At 40.1% G+C, this 25667-nt stretch overlaps 1 protein-coding gene across 6 annotated transcripts in view; it reads right to left on the bottom strand.

The window, feature by feature from the left end:
- Nucleotides 1–25667, bottom strand: part of plxnb2b (plexin b2b) — a 523354-nt gene that overhangs the window by 304706 nt on the left and 192981 nt on the right. For 5 of the 6 annotated variants that reach the window (XM_061969610.2, XM_061969615.2, XM_061969611.2 and 2 more), the window contains exon 3: nucleotides 23185–23299. The gene's annotated coding sequence lies outside the window, so the exon portion shown is untranslated. Of the gene's footprint in view, nucleotides 1–16442; nucleotides 16694–23184; nucleotides 23300–25667 lie in introns of those variants that run through there. The other variant, XM_072913955.1, reaches the window with a different exon arrangement.

Here is a 25667-nt window from a genome sequence, read left to right as displayed (position 1 = left end):
GTTTTGGAGCAACATATGTTGCCATCCAAGCAACGTTACCATGGACGCCCCTCCTTACTTCAGCAAGACAATGCCAAGCCACGTGTTACATCAACGTGGCTTCATAGTAAAAGAGTGCGGGTACTAGACTGGCCTGCCTGTAGTCCAGACCTGTCTCCCATTGAAAATGTGTGGCACATTATGAAGCCTAAAATACCACAACAGAGACCCCCGGACTGTTGAACAACTTAAGCTGTACATCAAGCAAGAATGGGAAAGAATTCCACCTGAGAAGCTTAAAAAATGTGTCTCCTCAGTTCCCAAACGTTTACTGAGTGTTGTTAAAAGGAAAGGCCATGTAACAGTGGTGAACATGCCCTTTCCCAACTACTTTAGCACGTGTTGCAGCCAGGAAATTCTAAGTTAATTATTTTTTGCAAAAAAAAATAAAGTTTATGAGTTTGAACAACAAATATCTTGTCTTTGTAGTGCATTCAATTGAATATGGGTTGAAAAGGATTTGCAAATGATTGTTATTATTCCGTTTATATTTACATCTAACACAATTTCCCAACTCATATGGAAACGGGGTTTGTATATATATATATATATATATATATATATATATATATATATATATATATATATATACATACATATATATATATATATATATATATATACACATATACATATATATATACATATACATATATATACATATATATATATATATATACATATATATATACATATATATATATACATATACATATATATATATCATATATATATATATATATATATACATACATATACATATATATATATATATATATATATATATATATATATATATATACATACATATACATATATATATATATATATATATATATATACATATACATATATATACATATATATACATATATATATATATATATATATATATACATATATATATACATATATATACATATATATATATATACATATATATATATATACATATATATATATATACATATATATACATATACATATATATATATATATATATATATATATATATACATACATATACAGACATACAGTCGTGGTCAAAAGTTTACATACACTTGTAAAGGACATAATGTCATGACTGTCTTGAGTTTCCAATAATTTCTACAACTCTTATTTTTTTGTGATAGAGTGATTGGAGCACATACTTGTTGGTCACAATGCTTGATGGTAGGCATCGTATTTCTGGGATTAAAGGCCTTGTTTCATCTGACATCACATGGACAAAGATAAGACCTCCTGGAGGAAAGTTCTGTGGTCAGATGAAACAAAAATTGAGCTGTTTGGCCACCAATATGTTTGGGTGAAAAAAAGTTAAGGCCTTTAATCCCAGGAACACCAATCCTACCTTCAAGCATGGTGGTGGTAGTATTATGCTCTGGCATACTTGCCAACCTTGAGACCTCCGATTTCGGGAGGTGGGGGTGGGGGGCGTGGTCGGGGGTGGGGCAGGGCGTGGTTAAGAGGGGAGGAGTATATTGACAACTAGAATTCACCAAGTCAAGTATTTCATATATATATATATATATATATATATATATATATATATATATTTTTTTTTTTAATATATATACATCCTGAAAATATGCAAACAAAACTGTGTTTAGATAATTGATACTTTAAACTGGCATAAATAAATATTAAGGAATATAACATAACTTGGCTTCTGAGAGCTTCAAAATGTAATGAATAAAATGCTAAAGTTGTTGATAAACAAGCAATTATGCTAATAATTAAATATGGTCATTTTAAATGAATTATTATGATCATTTAAAATTAATTATTTCAAATATGTTTATTTTAATGTATAATTCTATGGCTGGATGTAATAAGAAGTCAGAAAAAATACAAATAAAAATACAATAAATTTGTGATGTTTTTAGCAAAATATAGTAAAAATGTATTTAGTTTTTTTAATTAATAAATATATTTATTTTTAGGTAAGATAAACATAATAATACAATTTATCTCTAGTCTGGATGATTTATTTCTTGTCACCCTGTTGTCCTCCCGTCGTGAAAAAAGGCTGTCCTCACTCAGGTCCGCATGGAGCTGGAGGGGGTGTGGCCTCCAGCTCCGGCTGAAAATTGGGAGATTTTCGGGAGAATATTTGTCCCGGGAGTTTTTCGGGAGAGGCAATGAATTTCGGTAGTCTCCCGGAAAATTCGGGAGGGTTGGCAAGTATGTGCTCTGGGCCTGTCTTGCTGCCAATGGAATTGGTGCTTTACAGAGAGTAAATGGGACAATGAAAAAGGAGGGTTACCTCCAAATTCTTCAGGACAACCTAAAATTATCAGCCCGGAGGTTGGGTCTTGGGCGCAGTTGGGTGTTCCAACAGGACAATGACCCCAAACATTGATTGATTTAATTTTTTTGATTGAAACTTGTATTAGTCGATTGCACAGTACAGTACATATTCCGTACAGTTGACCACTAAATGGTAACACCCGAATAAGTTTTTCAACTTATTTACGTTAATCAATTCATGGTAAACACATGTCAAAAGTGGTAAAGGAATGGCTAAATCAGGCTAGAATTAAGGTTTTAGAATGGCCTTCCCAAAGTCCTGACTTAAATGTGTGGACTATGCTGAAAAAAACAAGTCAATGTCAGAAAACCAACAAATTTAGCTGAACTTCACCAATTTTGTCAACAGGAGTGGTCAAAAATTCAAGCAGAAGCTTGCCAGAAGCTTGTGGATGGCTACCAAAAGTGCCTTATTGCAGTGAAACTTGCCAAGGGACATGTAACCAAATATTAACATTGCTGTATGTATACTTTTAACCCAGCAGATTTGGTCACATTTTCAGTAGACCCATAATAAATTCATAAAAGAACCAAATTTCATGAATGTTTTTTGTGACCAACAAGTATGTGCTCCAATCACTCTATCACAAAAAAATAAAAGTTGTAGAAATTATTGGAAACTCAAGAAAGCCATGACATTATGTTCTTTACAAGTGTATGTAAATTTTGACCCCGACTGTACATACAGATATATATACAGACATACGTACACATATATATATATATACATATACACACACACACACACATATATCAGCTACAATCGGGCGGAAGGCGGCGTACACCCTGGACTAGTCGCCACCTCATCGCAGGGCCAACACAGATAGACAGACAACATTTATACTCTCATTCACACACTAGGGCCAATTTAGTGTTGCCAATCAACCTATCGCCAGGTGTATGTCTTATATATATATATATATATATATATATATATATATATATATATATATATATACATATATATATATATATATATATATATATACATATACATATATATATATATACATATACATATATATATACATATATATATATATATATATATATATATATATATATATATATATATATATATATATATATATATATATATATATATATATATATGTATGTATGTATGTATTTATATATATATATATACACATATATACATATATATATATATATATGTATGTATATTATATATATATACATATATATATATATATATATATATATGTATGTATATTATATATATATATATGTATATTATATATATATATATGTATATATATATATATATATATATATATATATATATATATATATATATATATATATATATATATATATATGTATATATATATATATATATATATATATATATATATATATATATATATATATATATATATAAGACATACACCTGGCGATAGGTTGATTGGCAACACTAAATTGGCCCTAGTGTGTGAATGTGAGTATGAATGTTGTCTGTCTATCTGTGTTGGCCCTGCGATGAGGTGGCGACTTGTCCAGGGTGTACCCCGCCTTACATATATATATATATATATATATATATATATATATATATATATATATATATATACACCTGGCGATAGGTTGATTGGCAACACTAAATTGGCCCTAGTGTGTGAATGTGAGTATGAATGTTGTCTGTCTAACTGTGTTGGCCCTGCGATGAGGTGGCGACTTGTCCAGGGTGTACCCCGCCTTACATATATATATATATATATATATATATATATATATATATATATATATATATATATATATATATATATACACCTGGCGATAGGTTGATTGGCAACACTAAATTGGCCCTAGTGTGTGAATGTGAGTATGAATGTTGTCTGTCTAACTGTGTTGGCCCTGCGATGAGGTGGCGACTTGTCCAGGGTGTACCCCGCCTTCCGCCCGATTGTAGCTGAGATCGGCTCCAGCGCCCCCCGCGACCCTGAAGGGAATAAGCGGTAGAAAATGGATGGATGGATGGATATATACACACACACAGACATATATATATATATATATATATATATATATGAAAATTATGACAACAAAAGTTTGACATTTCACGTTGTATGTCAAGTGGTTATATCACATTCTTTCATCAATGTTTTACTTCAGAATGTACTTATTAATTCTTTATCCCAAACCTTTGTATTTTCAAATATTTCCTAATGTATGTATTTCTTCTTTGTGTAAACTATCTATTGTTAGATTTTCTTACTTATTTAAAAAAACAAAACAAGAAAAACAATGTTTCAGACAAGGTGAAAAGACTATCAGTTATTGATAAGATATGGAGAAGGGGTGGGATTAAATAAACTCTGCTTTTACCTACCCCTTTTTAAACACGATGAATTAGTGGAAACGTGGCATTTCTTAAACGTTAACGGTGGAAAGTTTAAGGGAAAGAATAATTTAGGAGTGCTTGCAGGGGGTTCATGTGTGGTGTAAGTAAACACTATTCATCACATCAATCTGATTAGGGAATTATCAGTACACATTTTGAATCTGCCTAGCCTCTTTTCTCATCCTCTCTCTGGAGTATGTGTGCATCCTCTCCCTGCAATGGATCCACCTCCGGCCACGCTATCAGCCGGTACCATCTGTTACCCCGCAAGCCAGAGTAAAATTGAGCCGCTCGAACGTTGTCTGCCATCGATTGCAGACACATTAATTTTTGTCAGGCGACATGTCACAATTTGAAATCACACCATGGAATCTGTGTGACCGGTTGTGCTATATACTGTATGGTGCCAATTCCCGGTACTTTTGTGTGTGTTCATGTGTTGATAAATAATTGTTTAATAATACAATCTCATTTTCTAATTCAACATTTAACAATGGCCTGACTATGATAATGATGCTGTCCAGTTTTTCCACTTGTTTTCTTCCGCTTCATAGTCTCATTTGCAAGTATTATACTTTGCACGCACAGGGTCTCCCCGACATATAATTGATTGGGGCCCACCGCCATGGCAAGATAAATGCCGCCAAACTTTCAAAATAATGTTTGTTTTTTTATTTTACATGAATTTTATTTATTTTCTTTACATAAAAACTATATTTTAAGAATGGATATATTTTATATCGGGGCTCCCCAACCTTTTTTCGACCAGGGACCGGTTTAATGTATGCATTATTTTCAGAGACCGGCTTTCTACGTGTGCAAGATAAAAACAGCAAAAAAATGAGCATGAAAAATGAGCTTCTGGCTACTATCTAGCACATTCACATTGTACAGTATATGTCCATGAATGTGCATTGTCCCATGTAGTATAACAAAGGAGTTGTAATATACATCTATTAACAATCTCATTGGTGTGTTTATTAATGTACTATAACAAAGGAGTTCTAATATGTGTTCAGTGGGACAGGCCTAAGTTAAGTCGGAGAAAATGCGGTAGTTTATAAATTAATAAAGCTTTCTGTGCGGCCTGGTAGAAAATGCGTCACCGACCAATACCGGTCCCTGGACCGGTGGTTGGGGACCACTGCAGTACATAGTCTATTATTTATGTACTATTGGCCCCGATAGGTTTAAAAAAACATCTTGAATATCATACAAATGTTCCTCTATGCTTTATTTTGGAAACATAATAATAAAGTGCATCTAAATGGCTTCCTTAGAGCAATACAACTGGTCGCGCACCTAAACGAAGTTGAGACCCGGCAAAAGTAAGGAGAAAAAGTTGAAGAGAAAGGTAGTTCAAGTTCATGAATACATTTAAACTGCCCTAATTCTTTTGACATTACTACCGACAAATTTCGACAATAACATCTAACTTCACGCCGTGTGCATCTTCTAGCCTCTGTTTGGACATCCCTGTGTCGAAAGTGCATCTTGTCCCCGTGTGTGTGGGGGTTTTCTTCCAGTTTGCTCCCACATTACAAAAATAGGCATGTTCGGTTCATTGGAGACCGTAGATTGTCCATAGGTATAAATGTGATTCTTTACAGTTTGTGCCCTGCGATTGACCATGCTAATTTGGGTTGGCTTGTCAATGAGCTGGTTCATTGTATGTTAGCATTAAACTAGAGGCCTGAGAGCACAACCTTCATCCTGCATATATGTATGTCTTTTTTCAGTTTATTCCAGACTGTATTATTAATCTACTGTGATTCCTACTCGTGTTTGCACTTCATGTGTATATAACATACTTCCCTTAGTGTGCTTAGTTTTACAGTTATTTTTTCATCTCTAATTCAAAAGACTGTTTACATATTTGGCAAACTAAACTCCAACATTCAGAATATACCTGTAGTGTAGCCTGTGTTACCTTTTTACAGTAAGCAGCAACAACTGAAATTGCATTTAACCAAGTGAGAAAAATCTACCAAGTCAAAGTCCTTGTGTGTTAAACATAAAAAAGGCTGATTCTCATAATATAAGAAAATATATGTTATTATTATTAACCAATAACACATGTTTGTTTTTAAATATACATAAACATTTGTGAATGTTGTCTGTCTGAGTTGGCCTTGCGACGAGGTGGCGATTTATCCAGGGTGCAGCTGGGATAGGCTCCAGCACCCCCGTGACCCCGAAAGGGACACGCGGTCGAAAATGGATGGATTTGTTTAGCCTTTTCAAAGAAAATATATGCATCACTGCAAATCAAAATGTTCATGATGTCGTATATATGATGTCATGTTGACCACACCCTTAGCCACACCCCCAACACCACATGCATAAAGGCAATCTTGGGGAAAACCTGCAAGCAGTTGGAAATCAAAGACGTTAGAATGCAGCAATGCATAGAGTGTGTTGCCAAGTCAGGAAACAGTCGTTGCCATGAAGCTGAATATGCCAGTCTCGTCTTGTGTTGCGCCCTACAAAGTCTAGCCTTTATACTGAAGTATTGTACTTAATACACACCAGTTGTTTCTCAAGATTCACTTACAGCCGTTAAAAAAGGTGTTAGTTCATGAATGTCCAAGTCACAACCGTTGTGTCCTTGGGACAAAACACTTGACCCACCTTGCTCCTGATGGGCCGTGGTTAGCCCTTTGCATGGCAGCTTCCGCCATCAGTGTGTGAATGGGTGAATGAGACGCATAATGTAAAGCGCTTTGGGTATCGTGCAGGTAGAGTAAAAGGCTCTGTAATTACAGACCATTTATCATTGTCACATCAATCAACAACACACACAAACTGGAAGCAATAATGGACAGCGGGATAGATCTATAGCGTTATCATCTAGCGTTTTCAGGATGTAAGTACACTTACAAGGCTTTATTAACGACACTGATGTAAAAAAAAAAAGGAAAACTGCGAGATTATATTGCTATGCCAATTAATAATTCAATTACAATTTCCACACTACAATGTGTGCGTGTGTTTGCTTGAGAGCCTACCTAATAAACTTCATCACTGGTTTTATGTTGTTGTTTATTTTACTTCAGATACTGGTCATCATGTTTGTTAAAATTTCCCTTTCAGTTTGGGATCAAATTTATATGCAGACTTAAAGGTGAACTGCACCTTTTTGGGAATTTTGCCTATTGTTCAAAATCATTATGAAAGACATGACAACGGAGGGATTTTTTTTTTTAATGCATTCTAAATATTTAAAGTAAATAAAAGTCTGCTTACAGCAGAGCCAAGAGGAGCTCCATTATTCTGCCCATAAAGTCTATTAAGTAACCATTCAAAAAGCGCCAACAATACTCCATTTACATCTTGTAACTTGAATATTAACAAATATTAGTGATGTTATTATTATAAATATTAAAAAGTATCAGTGATATTGTTATTATAAGTGATCACTTCCGGTGTGTCTGTTTACATCAGAGTGGTCTGCTGTTTCCTCGCTTCCCTGCTCCCTGTAAGTTTATTGTAGATGTATGAACACCCTAGCAGTTGGCATCCTAATGACAGCAGACCTTGTACAGTAAGTGACATTTTATTATGTTTGTTGGCTCTCAAAGTCTGTGGTGAATAATCAGTGATGAAGAAAAGAAAAACAAAACAAAATGTTGTGATGCATTATTCAAATTAATCCACCGCGTATGCTTAAAATGATCAAAATACGTAAATATTAAATGTTATTACAAATGTTACTAGATTACATATATACTTACATCATGTATATACAAACCCCGTTTCTATATGAGTTGGGAAATTGTGTTAGATGTAAATATAAACGAAATACAATGATTTGCAAATCATTTTCAACCCATATTCAGTTGAATATGCTACAAAGACAACATATTTGATGTTCAAACTGATAAACTTTTTTTTTTTTGCAAATAATCATTAACTTGAGAATTTGATGCCAGCAACACGTGACAAAGAAGTTCGGAAAGGTGGCAATAAATACTGATAAAGTTGAGGAATGCTCATCAAACACTTATTTGGAACATCCCACAGATGAACAGGCAAATTGGGAACAGGTGGGTGCCATGATTGGGTATAAAAGTAGATTCCATGAAATGCTCAGTCATTCACAAACAAGGATGGTGCGAGGGTCCCCACTTTGTCAACAAATGCGTGAGCAAATTGTTGAACAGTTTAAGAAAAACCTTTCTCAACCAGCTATTGCAAGGAATTTGGGGATTTCACCATCTACGGTCCGTAATATCTTCAAAGGGTTCAGAGAATCTGGAGAAATCACTGCACGTAAGCAGCTAAGCCCGTGACCTTCGATCCCTCAGGCTGTACTGCATCAACAAGCGACATCAGTGTTTAAAGGATATCACCACATAGGCTCAGGAACACTTCAGAAACCCACTGTCAGTAACTACAGTTGGTCGCTACATCTGTAAGTGCAAGTTAAAACTCTCCTATGCAAGGCGAAAACCGTTTATCAACAAAACCCAGAAACATCGTCGGCTTCGCTGGGCCTGAGCTCTTCTAAGATCAGAATCAGAATCAGCTTTATTGTCATTACGCAAGGTAACTAGATTGAGGCCATTCCATACAGTGCGATGTGTGCATGCTAGAAAAACAATGTGCAAATATATAAAAATATAAAAAATGTAGAAGTGCAATGAATATGGTGTGAAATGAATATATACATGAAAAACAAAAAAACAAAAACAGGGTGGTTGGTGGAATGGGTTATTGCACCGAAGAGAAGGCAGTTATGAGGGACAATGGGGCAGTCCGTTCAGGATGGTTATGACCCTGGGGAAGAAGCTGTTCTTTAGCCTGTTTGTTTTGGTTTTAATGCACCTGTAGCGCTTCCCAGAGGGCAGCAGGTGGAACAGGTCAGAGCCAGGGTGGGTGCTGTCCTTGATGATGGCACTGGCTCTGTTGAGGCAGCGGGAGGTGTAGATGTCAGTCAGAGAGGGGAGAGGGCGGCCGATGATCTTCTGAGCCGTCTTGACCACTCTTTGCAGCCTCTCCCTGTCTGCTGCAGTGCAGCTGCCGTACCATACCGTAATACAGTAGGTCAGCAGGCTCTCGATGGACGAGCGGTAGAAGGTCAGCAGCAGGTCAGGCTTCAGGTTGTACTTCCCGAGGACTCTAAGGAAGTGTAGCCGCTGCTGAGCCTTCTTGATGATTGATGTGGTGTTGACTGTCCAGGAGAAGTCATTAGAGATGTGGACTCCAAGGTACCTGAAGGTGTGGACCCTCTCTACACGCTCGCCGTTGATGTAGAGGGGGGCAGGGTCAATGCTGCTCCTCCTGAAGTCGACGATGATCTCTCTGGTCTTGCTGGTGTTGAGAGCGAGGTTGTTCTCCGAAGACCAGGCCGTCAGCTTCAGGACCTCCTCTCTGTAGGCAGCCTCGTCACCCCTGGAGATGAGCCCGACCACTGTGGTATCGTCGGCGAACTTGACGGTAAGGTTGTCACTGTGGGCCGGACTGCAGTCATGGGTGTAAAGGCAGTAGAGGAGGGGGCTCAGCACACAGCCCTGTGGGGAGCCGATGCTCAGCGTGCGGGAGGATGAGAGGTGCGGGCCAAGTCTCACATTCTGGGGTCGGTCCGTTAGGAAGTCCCTTATCCAGGCGTTTGTGAGAGGGGGGAGGCCAAGAGTGTCCAGTTTATTGCAGAGTCTGTCCGGGATTATTGTATTGAAGGCAGAGCTATAGTCCACAGAGAGCATCCGGACGTAGCTCTGCTGCTGCTCCAGGTGGTTCAGAGCAGAGTGGAGAGCAACAGCGATGGCGTCCTCTGTGGACCTGTTCGCCCGGTATGCGAACTGGTGGGGGTCGAAGTCTGGAGGGATATGGTCCTTGATGTGCTGGAGAACAAGTCCCTCGAAGCACGTCATGATTACCGGAGTGAGGGCCACTGGTCGGTAATCATTCAGGCTGGTGATGGGAGACTTCTTCGGCACCGGGATTATTGTAGATGACTTCAGGCAGGATGGGATGACTGCCTGAGCCAGGGAGAGGTTGAAGATCCTGGTGAGGGGGGGGGAGCGAGCTGGTGGGCGCACGTCCTGAGCACCTTTCCAGGTACTCCGTCTGGTCCGGTAGCCTTCCTGGGGTTCACAGCCAGGAGCACTCGTCTGACACTGTGCTCCTGTACAGTGAGTGGAGTGGCGCCGGAGCCCGGTGGGGGCGGGGGCAGGGCTGGAGCAGATGAGTGTCGCTGGGGGGTTTCGAAACGGGCAAAGAAACAGTTAAGCTCCTCTGCCAGTGTCGCACTCTGATCCGCAGTTGTCATATTGCAGCCTCTGAAGTTCGTGATGTCATGAATTCCCCGCCACACCTCCCGTGAGTTTTTGCTGGACAGATGGGACTCTATGCACCTCCTGTGGTCTGACTTTGCTTTTTTAATCCCTCTCTTCAGGTCGGCTCTAGCAACACTGTACAGTGCCCTGTCCCCTGACCTGAAGGCTGCGTCGCGGGCCCTGAGGAGTGTGCGGACCTGGCTGGTCATCCAGGGTTTCTTGTTGGGGTAAACCCGGATGGTTTTTTCCACAGTCACATTCTCGATGCAGAACTTTATGTAGTCCAGCACCGTTCCTGTGGCTGTCTCCAGCTCCTGTTGTTGGAAGAGGTCCCAGTCTGTGTGTTGGAAGCAGTCCTGAAGTTTGGGGAGTGCATCGTCAGGCCAGGTCATAACAGTCTTTGTGATAGGCCTGGCCTGGCGTCTGATGGGGGTGTAGGTAGGAGAGAGCAGGAGGGAAAGATGGTCTGACTGTCCAAGCTGGGGGAGGGGTGTAGCTCTGTATGCGTGCTTTATGTTGGTATACACGTGGTCCAGGGTGTTCTTGCCCCTTGTAGAACACTTCACGTGCTGGTAGAACTTAGGGAGTACAGTCTTCAGATTGGCCTTATTAAAATCCCCTGCTATGATATGAACACCGTCGGGGTGGGCCCGCTGCTGTTCGTTGACGGTGTTCAGCAGAAGAGAGAGCGCTGTGTTTACTTTGGCGTCCGGTGGAATATACACAGCCGTGATGATAACAACAGACAGCTCTCTCGGGAGAAAAAAAGGCCGACATCTAACAGACATGTACTCCACGTCCGGGCAACAGTGCTGTTCAGTGATTGTCCCGTTGTTGCACCAGTTCTCATGCACGTAGATACAGAGCCCCCCTCCTCTGCTCTTACCGGAGTCCTTAGTTCTGTCCCGGCGGAGCAGAGTGCGTCCGGCTAGCTGCATGCTAGCATCGGGTATTTCCGGGTGAAGCCAGGTTTCGGTGATAATCATAGCACAACAGTCCCGAACATAGCGGTTTCCAGCAAGTTGTAACTCCAGGTCGTCCATCTTCTGTACAAGGGATCTGGCATTAGAGAGGAACAGGCTCGGTAGAGGTGGCTTGTGGGGTTGTTTCCTAAGCCTGAGCAAGACGCCGGACCTGCGGCCACGCTTCTGCTTCCTCTCCCTCCTCCGTCTGCGCCGTCTCCCAGACCCGACAACAAACCACGGAGAGCCCTGTGCTCTCGCTATGTCATCTGGGATGTTGTGCTCGTGGTGAAAGTCGCTCGAAACAGATATCTGGTGCGAGTTACCGATATCCAAGAGTGACTGGCGGGTGTACCGGGTGTTTGCAGTACAGGTGGTGCACAAAAGGGAAAAAAACATGAAGAAAAGAAGGAAGAAAGAGCACTGAAATGGAGAGCCGTAAGCCGCTGCGTCTGTGCGCGCCGCCATCTTGGATTGTTTTTTTTTTTTGTTTTTTTTTTGGACTGATACAAAGTGGAAAAGTGTTCTGTGGTCTGACGAGTCCACATTTCAAATTGTTTTTGGAAACTGTGGACGTCGTGTCCTCCGGACCAAAGAGGAAAAGAACCATCCGGATTGTTATAGGCGCAAAGTTGAAAAGCCAACATCTGTGATGGTATGGGGGTGTATTAGTGCCCAAGACATGGGTAACTTACACATCTGTGAAGGTGCCATCAATGCTGAAAGGTACATACAGGTTTTGGAGCAACATATGTTGCCATCCAAGGAACGTTACCATGGACGCCCCTGCTTATTTCAGCAAGACAATGTTAAGCCACGTGTTACATCAACGTGGCTTCATAGTAAAAGAGTGCGGGTTCTAGACTGGCCTGCCTGTAGTCCAGACCTGTCTCCCATTGAAAATGTGTGGCGCATTATGAAGCCTAAAATACCACAACGGAGACCCCCGGACTGTTGAACAACTTAAGCTGTACATCAAGCAAGAATGGGAAAGAATTCCACCTGAGAAGCTTAAAAAATGTGTCAAAAAAAATAAAATAAAGTTTATGAGTTTGAACATCAAATATCTTGTCTTTGTAGTGCATTCAATTGAATATGGGTTGAAAGGGATTTGCAAATAATTGTATTCCGTTTATATTTACATCTAACACAATTTCCCAACTCATATGGAAACGGGGTTTGTATTACATGTTATTATAAATGTTACTACTTTACATATATACTTACATCATGTATATACAACTTAATGAAGGTGTTTGGATGTTTTTAGGGGCTCTACAGGCAGAATTGAACGGCTCCTTTGTAGGCGGACTTTTGATCGCATGTATTTAATATTTAGAATACATTAAAAAAAATATTTCCCTCTTAATTTTTTTCATAATGATTATGAACGATAGGCAACATTCCAAAAAAGGTACAGTTCTCCTTGAAATCCTCACGATCACAAGTGAAGAAAAAATTAAGTTGAAATTCAACCATTTCAAAGAGAGGCATCGCAACATTCGACTAGATAAACTGATGTTGGATAATTATGGATCTATTTATAAGTGCTCACATGACGTATGATCGAAATATGAGCATAAAAAATATCATTTTTGACCCTGAATTATTGGAGCACGTCCTGATATGTCTGGCATTTTCAACGACCGTCTGTGCGTGCTGTATTGATCCGTAAGAGTGTGCTACATTAATTATAGTGGCTATTTTAAGTCGATTGAGATTGAAAAGTAGTTCTAACTTTCCATATTCACAACTCTGCAGGTGTTGAAATGTCACCGAGTTGGGATAAATAATAAAAATAGAGTTTTTGATAAGACAATATTAAATGTAAGAAATATCTCGTAACACAATTTACTGTAACTTCCTCAGTACTCAAGTAGAGAAAAGAGGTTGGTATCAAATTAAAAGGTATTTTGTTCTTTTATCCAATTACATTACAGACAAAATCTCAAAATGTTCTATTATACCTTTTTGTATGTATATATATCAGTCATAAAAGTTCAGATTAAAACCATTTTTGCTGTCAAAGTTAGGAATGTGTAACAACCTACACAAAAATGCTAAATGGTTCATCCCAGCATTGTTCACTCAACACATATGTCACAAAGTCATCAAAGCTCACCTTTATGCATTCACACTCAGTGATTGATTCAATGCAGACTTCCGAATAAAAATAAGTAACGAGACACCGACTGGTGTGCCTGAAATAAATGACATGCATTCGAGTAAAACCTTTAAAAACATTTCTGGATAACACAAACTGCATTTGACAAATATTGTGGTATTTTCTTCAGCAAATCATGATTAATCAAAATTCCAAAATGTGATTAACCTGATTAAAGAAACAATAGCCATAAAATGTATGTATTGTATATAAAGTTCACATATAAATAAAAGGCAAAATATGGTATGAAGACTGAGACAAAGCTTTGTTGAAAATACACATATTTTTTTCAAATCAACCATCAAAAAATCTTGACTACTTATTGCTTTGAAAGGGGATATTTAAAAAAAAAAATCAGTGAGGGATCCAATCTTTTTTTTCTCCAACTGAATATGAGCTCTACGAGTGAGAATCCATGGAAAAGCCATTCACATCAGTCTTGCCTAAATGGGTCTATGCAGGTCTACACCCTCTCATCTGTCCAAAGCATTGACCAGGGCTCTTATCTCCACTCTGATCCCTGGTTATTTCAGGCACATAGGGATTGCTGTAATGATCTATTGACCTGTTCTATCGATCCATACAGTACAGTCGGCCACAATGGAGCATTTCCTAAAAGAGGGCGGCTCACCAACGACTGCTCTTTAGCTGGCTGTGTTGCACCACACTGATCACTCTTAATGTGCATCTGGCTGCTAAGTGCTTACTGTATTTGTGCTGTAACATCTCTGCTATGAGCATTGACTGCAACCTAATATGCTAGTAGTACACATTCATATTAAATAGGCCTTACATGTTTGGAATAATGAGGTCCATGCATGTAAGTGGGAGCCCTTCAGAACAGATGGAGTCTTCTGCTCCAGGCGGCGGGTGCCCACAAAGTGCTGGGGGTGGGGGGTGGCGGTGTTATGTGCACCACTCCACCGCCCATTTCCGTATGGCGAATACAATTTTGTGCTTTTCAGCTGCTAAAAGACACTTAAAAGGCTTCTTGTAGAAGAAAATGGAGGATATGGGGCTAAAAAAAACTATACTAAAAAAATTATAATCAAGTTTAGAGGGATTAACTGTTCATATTTCTTATATCATTCTCAATGGGACAGGAAACTCTCTCTCTGAATGTTATGATGCCAGTGTTGGAATAATGCTGCCTGGAGGGGTTAAAGGAGAACTGCACTTTTTTGGAATGTTGGCTATTCACAAATATTATGAGAGACAAGAACTCACATATCTTTTTTTTTTGAGGATTTTTAAAGATTAAAAAAACGCTTGGAAGATGAGGCTAATGAGAATCACCATTGTAGCCTTCAAAGTCTCTAAAACAACTTCAAAACTCTCCATTAATGTTTTATATACACACTGCAAGTATATGAAAAATGTAGTAACAGACACCTTCATAACAATATGTAATATGTACAATATACACACTGCAAGTATATATATAATGTAGTAACAGACACCTTCATAACAATATGTAATATGTTTTATATACACAATGCAAGTATAAATATGATGCAGTGGCGGACCGTGCGTTTCCCACCTCGGCCTTCAGTGATGTCCGACTTCAATGATTACCTCTCTAATTACCATAATTGATGTCACCACATGACCATTGCTGGAGAAATACTATGAAGAAACACATTTACGCACACTACTGGGCATTGTACAAAACGGGTTATTTTCTGGCCCATTTAAAAGTCAATAAACCCGCATCAGCAATTAAAACATATCTTATGTGGTTCTGTCAAAATTAAAATTGCAAAAAACATATTAAACGTGAAAAAATAAAGAAATAAAATATCTGAAGTCACATTTCATCGCCGGGACAGCTGAGCTAGCTTCCGGGGTTGGCCGACATCGTCTCAAAAGATGTAGTTTCTCTTTAAATATCCTTCTGAAAATGGCCTTGCAAATATATGTATTGTCTTGTCTAATCATAAAAGATGCAGTCGAGGCGTGTTGGCAAAAACATCCCGCTGCCCGCATGTCTACATTCACCAACCTAAACAGGGCTACTGTGCATGCTCTTCAATACTGTGGCATGCTGAGTAATGGAGTTCTTATGTTACCTAGCTCATAACATCACTATATTGTCAGAGTTTGTAGGTGCCGAACCCCAAGATGCAGAGAAGGCGGAAGGCATTGTGCGGGAAAACAAGATTTAATGTTCGAAATAAAGTAAAAACACAAACTAGGAACAGGCAAAATGGAAACAGGAACCAGAAAACAGAAAAACTGGAAATAACAAACGGCTAACAGGATCTGGCTAACAGGAAAACAAGAAGCTAGGAGAAACCAACCGTAAATAGCTATAAGGAACAGCTTACCGCTATGACGACAGCGACAAGGACAGGTAGACACTACAATGACAATCAGGTAGTGATGACAATGATCCAGCAATGACTGGAGGAGAAGGCAGGTTTAAATAGTAGCTGGCTGATTGACACCAGGTGTGGCCAGGTGCCAATCAGCCACAGCTGAGGGGAAGCAGCATTCAGGGAGACACTCAGGAAATAAAGACAAAATAAAAGCGCTGACAGGAAACTAAGACAAACACAGAGAAAAAACTAAAACACAGTCAAACTGTCAGGGACAAGCCTGACAGTAGCCCCCCTTCCTATAACGGATACCAGACGTTCTAGAACCCGGTGGCGCCCTCTGCTGCTGGCCCACCGGAGAGGAGGATGGTGGCGCCCTCTGCTGCTGGCCCACCGGAGAGGAGGATGGTGGCGCCCTCTGCTGCTGGCCCACCGGAGAGGAGGATGGTGGCGCCCTCTGCTGCTGGCCCACCGGAGAGGCGGATGGTGGCGCCGTCTGCTGCTGGCCCACCGGAGAGGAGGATGGTGGCGCCGTCTGCTGCTGGCCCACCGGAGAGGAGGATGGTGGCGCCGTCTGCTGCTGGCCCACCGGAGAGGAGGATGGTGGCGCCGTCTGCTGCTGGCCCACCGGAGAGGAGGATGGTGGCGCCGTCTGCTGCTGGCCCACCGGACAGGATGGTGGTGCCGTAGGTTGTAGACCCACCGGAGTGCATGGTGGCGTCTGCCGGCCCACCGGACTGCATGGTGGCGTCTGCCGGCCCACCGGACTGCATGATGGCGTCTGCCGGCCCACCGGACTGCATGGTGGCGTCAGCCGGCCCACCGGACTGCATGGTGGCGTCAGCCGGCCCACCGGACTGCATGGTGGCGTCTGCCGGCCCACCGGACTGCATGGTGGCGTCTGCCGGCCCACCGGAGAGGATGGCGCCGTCTGTTGCAGACCCACTGGGGTGAGGAGTAGCTGTGCGTCCCCAGCTGCACAGCTACTCATAGCCCCCCCCTCAAGGGACGGATCCAAGACGTCCCACGAGAAACCAACACAGGACAGGGATGGGTGGGAGGGATTGCAAAAAGAGGCAAAGCTTTTTTTTGATTCGGCCATCAACGATAAAGCTTTGTTTAGTCTCTCCGCCAAGAAAATCTCCGCGAGGTTCGTACTAGGCTGGATCATTATGTCAGAGTTTGTAGGTGCCGAACCCCAAGATGCAGAGAAGGCGGAAGGCATTGTGCGGGAAAACAAGATTTAATGTTCGAAATAAAGTAAAAACACAAACTAGGAACAGGCAAAATGGAAACAGGAACCAGAAAACAGAAAAACTGGAAATAGCAAACGGCTAACAGGATCTGGCTAACAGGAAAACAAGAAGCTAGGAGAAACCAACCGTAAATAGCTATAAGGAACAGCTTACCGCTATGACGACAGCGACAAGGACAGGTAGACACTACAATGACAATCAGGTAGTGATGACAATGATCCAGCAATGACTGGAGGAGAAGGCAGGTTTAAATAGTAGCTGGCTGATTGACACCAGGTGTGGCCTAGTGCCAATCAGCCACAGCTGAGGGGAAGCAGCATTCAGGGAGACACTCAGGAAATGAAGACAAAATAAAAGCGCTGACATGAAACTAAGACAAACACAGAGAAAAAACTAAAACACAGTCAAACTGTCAGGGACAAGCCTGACATATATATCTGCCTTAGGCCACATAGAAGGCCTTACTGACAACAACGCATGATCTGATTGGCTATATCAAATGTCTGTCAAATGTTTGTGTCCGTTCACTTAGAGTGCACAGACGCCTGCATTGTTGATTCTGAAGGCCCCGGGCAGATTTGGTACAGGATGGCAACATAAGCTAGCTCAATTCTGATTGGATAAAAACTCTATAACCTAAAAACAACAGTACTAGAAGGAGCAAAATATGGCATGAAGAGAATATGAATACTATTAGATATTTAGGGAAAGTAAATTAAAAATTACTTTTATCTTTATTTATTATCAAGATTTCTGGTTATGTTAGGCCAGCAGAGAAGGCCTTGCTGGCTCTGACGGCACACCACTGATATATTGTAGTAACAGACACCTTCATAAGAATATGTAATATGTACAATATACACACTGCAAGTATATATATATAATGTAGTAACAGACACCTTCATAAGAATATGTAATATGTACAATATACACACTGCAAGTATATAAATATATAATGTAGTAACAGACACCTTCATAACAATATGTAATATGTACAATACACACACTGCAAGTATATATATATACTGTATATATATATATATATATATATATATATATATATATATATATATATATATATATATATATATATATATATATATACACACACATATATACATATACATATACACATATACATATATATATATATATATATATATATATATACATACATACATACATACATACATACATATATGTATATATACTGTATATATATATATGTATATATATATATATGTATATATACTGTATATATATATATATATATATATATATAAATACACACCGTATTTTTCGGACTATAAGTCGCAGTTTTTTTCATAGTTTGGCGGGGGGTGAGACTTATACTCAGGAGCGACTTATGTGTGAAATTATTAACACATTACCATAAAATATCAAATAATATTAATTAGCTCATTCATGTAAGGAACTAGACATATAAGATTTCATTGGATTTAGCGATTAGGAGTGACAGATTGTTTGGTAAATGTATAGCATGTTCCATATGTTATAGTTATTTGAATGACTCTTACCATAATATGTTACGTTAACATACCAGGCACGTTCTCAGTTGGTTATTTATACATCATATAACGTACACTTATTCAGCCTGTTGTTCACTATTCTTTATTTATTTTAAATTGCCTTTCAAATGTCTATTCTTGGTGTTGGGTTTTATCAAATACATTTCCCCCAAAAATGCGACTTATACTCCAGTGCGACTTATATATATGTTTTTCCCTTCTTTATAATGCATTTTTGGTCGGTGCCACTTATACGCCGAAGCGACTTATAGTCCGAAAAATACGGTGTAAATATTTTGTAGTAACAGACACCTTCATAACAATACGTAATATGTTTTATATACACACTGCAAGTATATATATAATGTAGTAACAGACACCTTCATAACAATATGTAATATGTTCAATATTTACTATATTTCGATAATTTTAATCAGTACGGTTTGGTCAGCCAGCAAGTCTGGAACTTTTCAGCCAAGCTATGTCGAATTAATGGAGTGCTTACCCAAATCAACTGGAAACATCCCCGGCCAGCTGGACCAAACGGATTACTGTCCATCGAGTGAGTCACTAAACTATTGATCATGATGCATGCAGAACACCATTGTACACTACAGTATATACTGTAGTGTACAAAGGCTAGTTGTGTACAAACAAAACATGAAACAATACTTTACAGATATTGTAATATGATTGTTCATGTTTTTCACTCAGTACAAACTGGTGTTCTATCACAGTGTTGTGCATTACAAACTCAAACGTGTTTCGTGCTGATGTAGAAGCTATCTTATCTCTTGCTGTAGCACGCCAATGTGTTAGTTAGCTAGAAAAAGAGTTCCTCAGTGTTCACTCTTACAATAACAATGTTCCTACAGTTTGGTTATCATACAGGTTACAGAACATAAATTAAGTATTGTTGATGTTTTTAAAGTGATTTAGAGGTAGAACTGATTGCTCCCATTAGCTGCATTGCTAGCCACCTAGAACGAGACTTGTCTTCTTGTCTCTCATAATGATTGTGAACGATAGGCACAATTCCAGAAAAAATGCAGTTCCCCTTTAAGTTAAGCCCAGTCTTAACTATTGAATAGCTCATTCGTATGTGTAAAAAACCAAATTATTAAAAGACAATGTGTACGTGTGTGTGCAAAACAGCTGGCGTTGTTGTGACAGGCTTTCTTTTCAAGGGTGAGACATGAGGGACTGTCTTCAATTAACTCAGCCAAGGAGGTTTTGTTTTTGCCGATGTCTCCTGGCGTTAAAGTGTATTACAGTATGCGCAGGCAAACACACCTCAGGAAAGGTTTTGAGGATCCATATTCAGGTAGCATGTGTGCGTAGCGGTAATGGTACTGATCCTATTAGTTTGCAACAACCTCAAAGTTACATCGGAGAACAACACCTTCACACTTTGTTTGAAAAGGAGTCCTACTTCTTCTCCATGACTGTGACTTAAAATGTATTTTAAATACTGCTGTTTGTTATTATTTTATTAATCAGATTATTCCCAATCTTGATCATGATTTATTGTTTGCAAACATAATTTGCATTAACTTTTTAAAAAAAGACCAAATGTACTGTCTGAATTTTAAACAAATATAAATTGGCTGATTAAGCAGCCATGATAATCACATTAATTAACTCATTCAATTTGACAGCCCTCATTTTAATCAGTTCAGTTAACCCTTTTCTGCCCTCCACATCAACGTCTTATTTATTTTTTTACGCCTTCTGGTGTCCAAAGTCTTGCACGTTCCAAAAAATGTAACTCATTTAAAGCTGACCCTCGCATCCTCATGCAATGCGGGCTGTATGCGACTCGGCCGGCGCGCGCGCAGGATTTAACATGAGTATCTGGAGTCAGAATTTTCACGTTGCCCACCACTCGGTGCAATAAAAGCTGAAATACTGAACGTAATCCGGAAAGAAGATATGTATGATATGTACAGTCGTCCCTTTCCACATCGCTCTTCAAATATTGCGACTTCACTACATCACAGATTTTTTTTTAAAGTAAGCATATTTTACATATTTTTGGCCTAAATTAAAAGTTTTCAATAAGTCTTTTTTATGTATTACAGTGCAAATTGTGTCTTATTTTCTATTATCTTGGCGCGATCGAGAAAGGTCTTCACCAAGCTAGACTTCCGTTTCCGGGTTAAGGTTGAAAAGCGCCAGACGGCTAATCTTGGTGCTGCTCAACCTTTACCACGACAATCAAGTTGACCACATTTTTTGTAGAACCACTGTTTGATGTTTGCTCCGGTACTCCAGCTTCCTCACACCTCCAAAGACATGCACCTGGGGATAGGTTGGTTGGCAACACTAAATGTGAGTGTGAATGTTGTCTGTCTATCTGTGTTGGCCCTGCGATGAGGTGGCGACTTGTCCAGGGTGTACACCGCCTTCCGTCCGAATGCAGCTGAGATAGGCTCCAGTACCCCCCGCGACCCCAAAAGGGACAAGCGGTAGAAAATGGATGGATGGATGGAATACATCCATTGTTGTCCTCAAAATTCTACAGACAATTCCCCTATAATCTTCCATGTCCATCAATCCGGCAGAGGTAAATGAGGGCCAATCAAGGAAATGGACCGCCTTCCACCCGAATGCAGCTGAGATAGGCTCCAGCACCCCCCGCGACCCCGTAAGGGACAAACTGCAGATGGATGGATGGATGGATATTTGATGCACTATATCGTCAACGCCTGTCTCATCAATAACACCTCTCCACATTGGGGAGACGTTAGAGAGAGCGATTTCAAAAGACGAGACGTGCGATTCACCGGTACCAGTGCGCCACTTGATGCTAACAAAACTGCTATCAACAGCTGTCCGGGCAATGCTAAGTGGAGATGAACACTGTTGATTGAAGTATGCACTTCACCTTCAACATCAAAAGGCAGCTCCACATGACACTGGTGAGACTTGTGAAATGACAACACAGGACACACAATGCTAACAACACAGCTATTGACCGAGGCTACCTTTGATACAACTGTCAGGTTTTCCACAACAACTTGTACCCTTGGTTTACTCAGTGGCCTAGTGGTTAGAGTGTCCGCCCTGAGATCGGCAGGTTGTGAGTTCAAACCCCGGCCAAGTCATACCAAAGACTATAAAAATGGGACCCGTTACCTCCCTGCTTGGCACTCAGCATTAAGGGTTGGAATTGGGGGTTAAATCATCAAAACTGATTCCCGGGCGTGGCCACTGCTACTGCTCACTGCTCCCCTCCCCTCCCAGGGGGTGAACAAGGGGATGGGTCAAATGCAGAGGACACATTTCACCACACCTAGTGTGTGTGTGACAATCATTGGTACGTTCACTTTTAACTTTAGCACAACAAAGCTCAGTTCTAACTAGGGATGTAACGATAGAAAGTAACGATGGCAATCGCGATAAAACTCCCGATAGTTAGTATTAACATTTTAAAAATTAATTTAATTTAAAATTCTCCCCGTGGGACTTTCTCTTGTATGAGCTTAAAAAGTGAATGATTTTGAGTAACGGGACTTTTGCCTTCATGTAATCAAACAAACTTTGTGATTGTGTTGCCAACAGTCCAGAGTGTAAGCTGTAAGTATATTTCTATTGTTCATGCAAGTAAATGTAATTGATTGAGCATTGAAATATGTGTCTGATAACCTTCATTTCCCTCTGATTAAATAATGGGGTGGGACAGAGCCGAGGTTTTTGGGAGTCCCCCAACAAAAGACATTGTTAGCATATCTGCCAGGATTAAAAATAGTACCAGAGTCAATGTCCAAAAGCCACAAAGTGGCACTCAACGCAACAGTTAGAAGACCCATTCCAAATATCCGGGGAAAATTTTCGAGCTATTTTTTTTATTATTTCCTATGGGGAAATGTGTGTGAAATGTGTTTTTGAAAAAAACAACAGGACTTACTGCATGGTAGCAGCGAGAAAAAGAACGTATTTATTTAGTAATTTGTGTGCACTGACCATTCAAAGTGTTCTCTCCGGCAGGACGGTGGAGATGGGCGGGGTCAAGGTCCAGCAGGCTGTGTCTCTTTGAGGAGTTGGGCGGAGCACTCGGTAGAGGGGCGTCTTTATAAAACTGTCAGGCGGAGAGGGAAGAGGGTGTTAGAGCGGCAAATGGGAAAGCACAGCTGGATGTAAATCACATAATCCTTCTCGACTGGGGGGCAGTGGTGCATTGATTGGCTTCTTTAAATTCACTAATACAGATCATTCTGTCTGGTTAGCTCATTAGCATGTGGAGCAAAAATGTGCACTGGCTGGCAGCTTAAAGCAAAAACATGCTTTATAAAATCGCATAAGGGCGTGATTACACAAACCAACATTGTATTGAGCCATAAAGCTCTTAAGTAGCAGTAGCATTAAAAAAAAAATGTCCTGGCTAATGCACGTTGCAAATATCACACAGCTGTATGCATGATCTGATAGGCTCCTTTCTAAAGGTCAGTGTTTGCCAAGCGCCCTCATAAAAGACGATGAAAACATTGATTTACAACACTGCAGACATCAAATTCCCTTTCAATTGATTTTGGCGGCTCATGATAAATATATCACCATGCCCGTGTGGGGGCTCAGACTCTCTCTTCATCCTCTGTCGGATAAGTAATATTCAAGTACGACGAAACCACCAAATTCCAAACGCTGGTTGACTTCAAAGTGATTTTGACACTGAATACAAATCAGATGAAGCAAAACGAAAGGACAGTGTGTCACTGATTCTGTTCCCGGGTGGCCTTTTATAGGTACGGCTTCATGAAGTGGTGTTGTGTATTTATGATAGCATCTGCTTGGTAACGTCAACTTGTGAATTTGACTTGTGTTATGTCCAAGGCTCTGTGGCAAATCCATTCAACTAAATTGCTTTGGGAGTCACATTTCCAAAAAGCTAAAGACAAGGGAGCGGACTTCTCCTTTCAATATTAGTCTTATTTTGTATCCATCCATCCATCCATTTTCTACCGCTTATTCCCTTTGGGGTTGCGGGGGGCGCTGGAGCCTATCTCAGCTACAATCGGGCGGAAGGCGGGGTACACCCTGGACAAGTCGCCACCTCATCGCAGGGCCAACACAGATAGACAGACAACATTCACACTCACATCCACACACTAGGGCCAATTTAGTGTTGCCAATCAACTTATCCCCAGGTGCATGTCTTTGGAAGTGGGAGGAAGCCGGAGTACCCGGAGGGAACCCACGCAGTCACGGGGAGGACATGCAAACTCCACACAGAAAGATCCCGAGCCCGGGATTGAACCCAAGACTACTCAGGACCTTCGTATTGTGAGGCAGATGCACTAACCCCTCTGCCACCGTGAAGTATATTTCAGAAAATAGTGGACATTTGATTTTGGCCTATTTATTTTAGAAAGAGTTACAGGAGCTCTTCGCTGTCTTTAAGGACAGAAAAACTGAACTGAATTCGCAGGCCACCAGTTGAATAGCCCAAATTTAAAAAATATAAGGGAGGACCTAAAATGGAACCTTGGGGAACACCCCAAGTATAACCAAAGAAGTTGAATAAAGGACTTCTGGCTGCATCAAAGTAAACAAGCTACACCTTAGTTACATAAATCACATTACAAAACTATGTCTAACTGACTGAAAGAAGAGGACTTAAAGGGGTGCCCTAAGGAACGCCTTAGTTATGTAAATCACAAGTTTGGTTCTACAAAACCCAAACCTAGTGAAGTTGGCACGTTGTGTAAATCATAAGTAAAAACAGAATAAAATGATTTGCAAATCCTTTTTAACCTATATTCAATTGAATACACTGCAAAGACAAGACACTTAACGTTGGAACTGGTAAACTTTGTTATTTTTTGCAAATATTAGCTCATTTAGAATTTAATGCCTGCAACATGTTTCAAAAAAGCTGGCACAAGTGGCAAAAAAGACTAAGAAAGTTGAGGAATGCTCATCAAACACTTATTTGGAACATCCCACAGGTGAACAGGCTAATTGGGAACAGGTGGGTGCCATGATTGGGTATAAAAACAGCTTCCATTAAATGCTCAGTCATTCACAAACAAGGATGGGACGAGGGTCACAACTTTGTGAACAAATGCATGAGCAAATTGTCGAACAGTTTAAGAAATACATTTCTCAACAAGCTATTGTAAGGAATTTAGGACTTTCACCATCTACAGTCTGTAATATCAAAAGGTTCAAAGAATCAGGAGAAATCACTGCACGTAAGCGGCAATGCTCGTGACCTTCCATCCCTCAGGCGGTGCTGCATCAAAAACCGACAGTGTGTAAAGGATATCACCACATGGGCTCAGGAACACTTCAGAAAACCACTGTCAGTAACTGCAGTTAGTCGCGACATCTGTAAGTGCAAGTTAAAGCTCTATCAGCAACACCCAGAAACACTGCCTGCTTCACTGGGCCCGAGCTCATCCAAGATGGACCGATACAAAGTGGAAAAGTGTTCTGTGGTCTGACGA

Source organism: Nerophis lumbriciformis, linkage group LG10 (assembly GCF_033978685.3).
Source record: "Nerophis lumbriciformis linkage group LG10, RoL_Nlum_v2.1, whole genome shotgun sequence".
NCBI classification, from domain to species: domain Eukaryota; kingdom Metazoa; phylum Chordata; class Actinopteri; order Syngnathiformes; family Syngnathidae; genus Nerophis; species Nerophis lumbriciformis.
The sequence above is the reverse complement of the archived record's forward strand: the minus strand, read 5'-3'. Positions and strand labels throughout refer to the sequence as shown.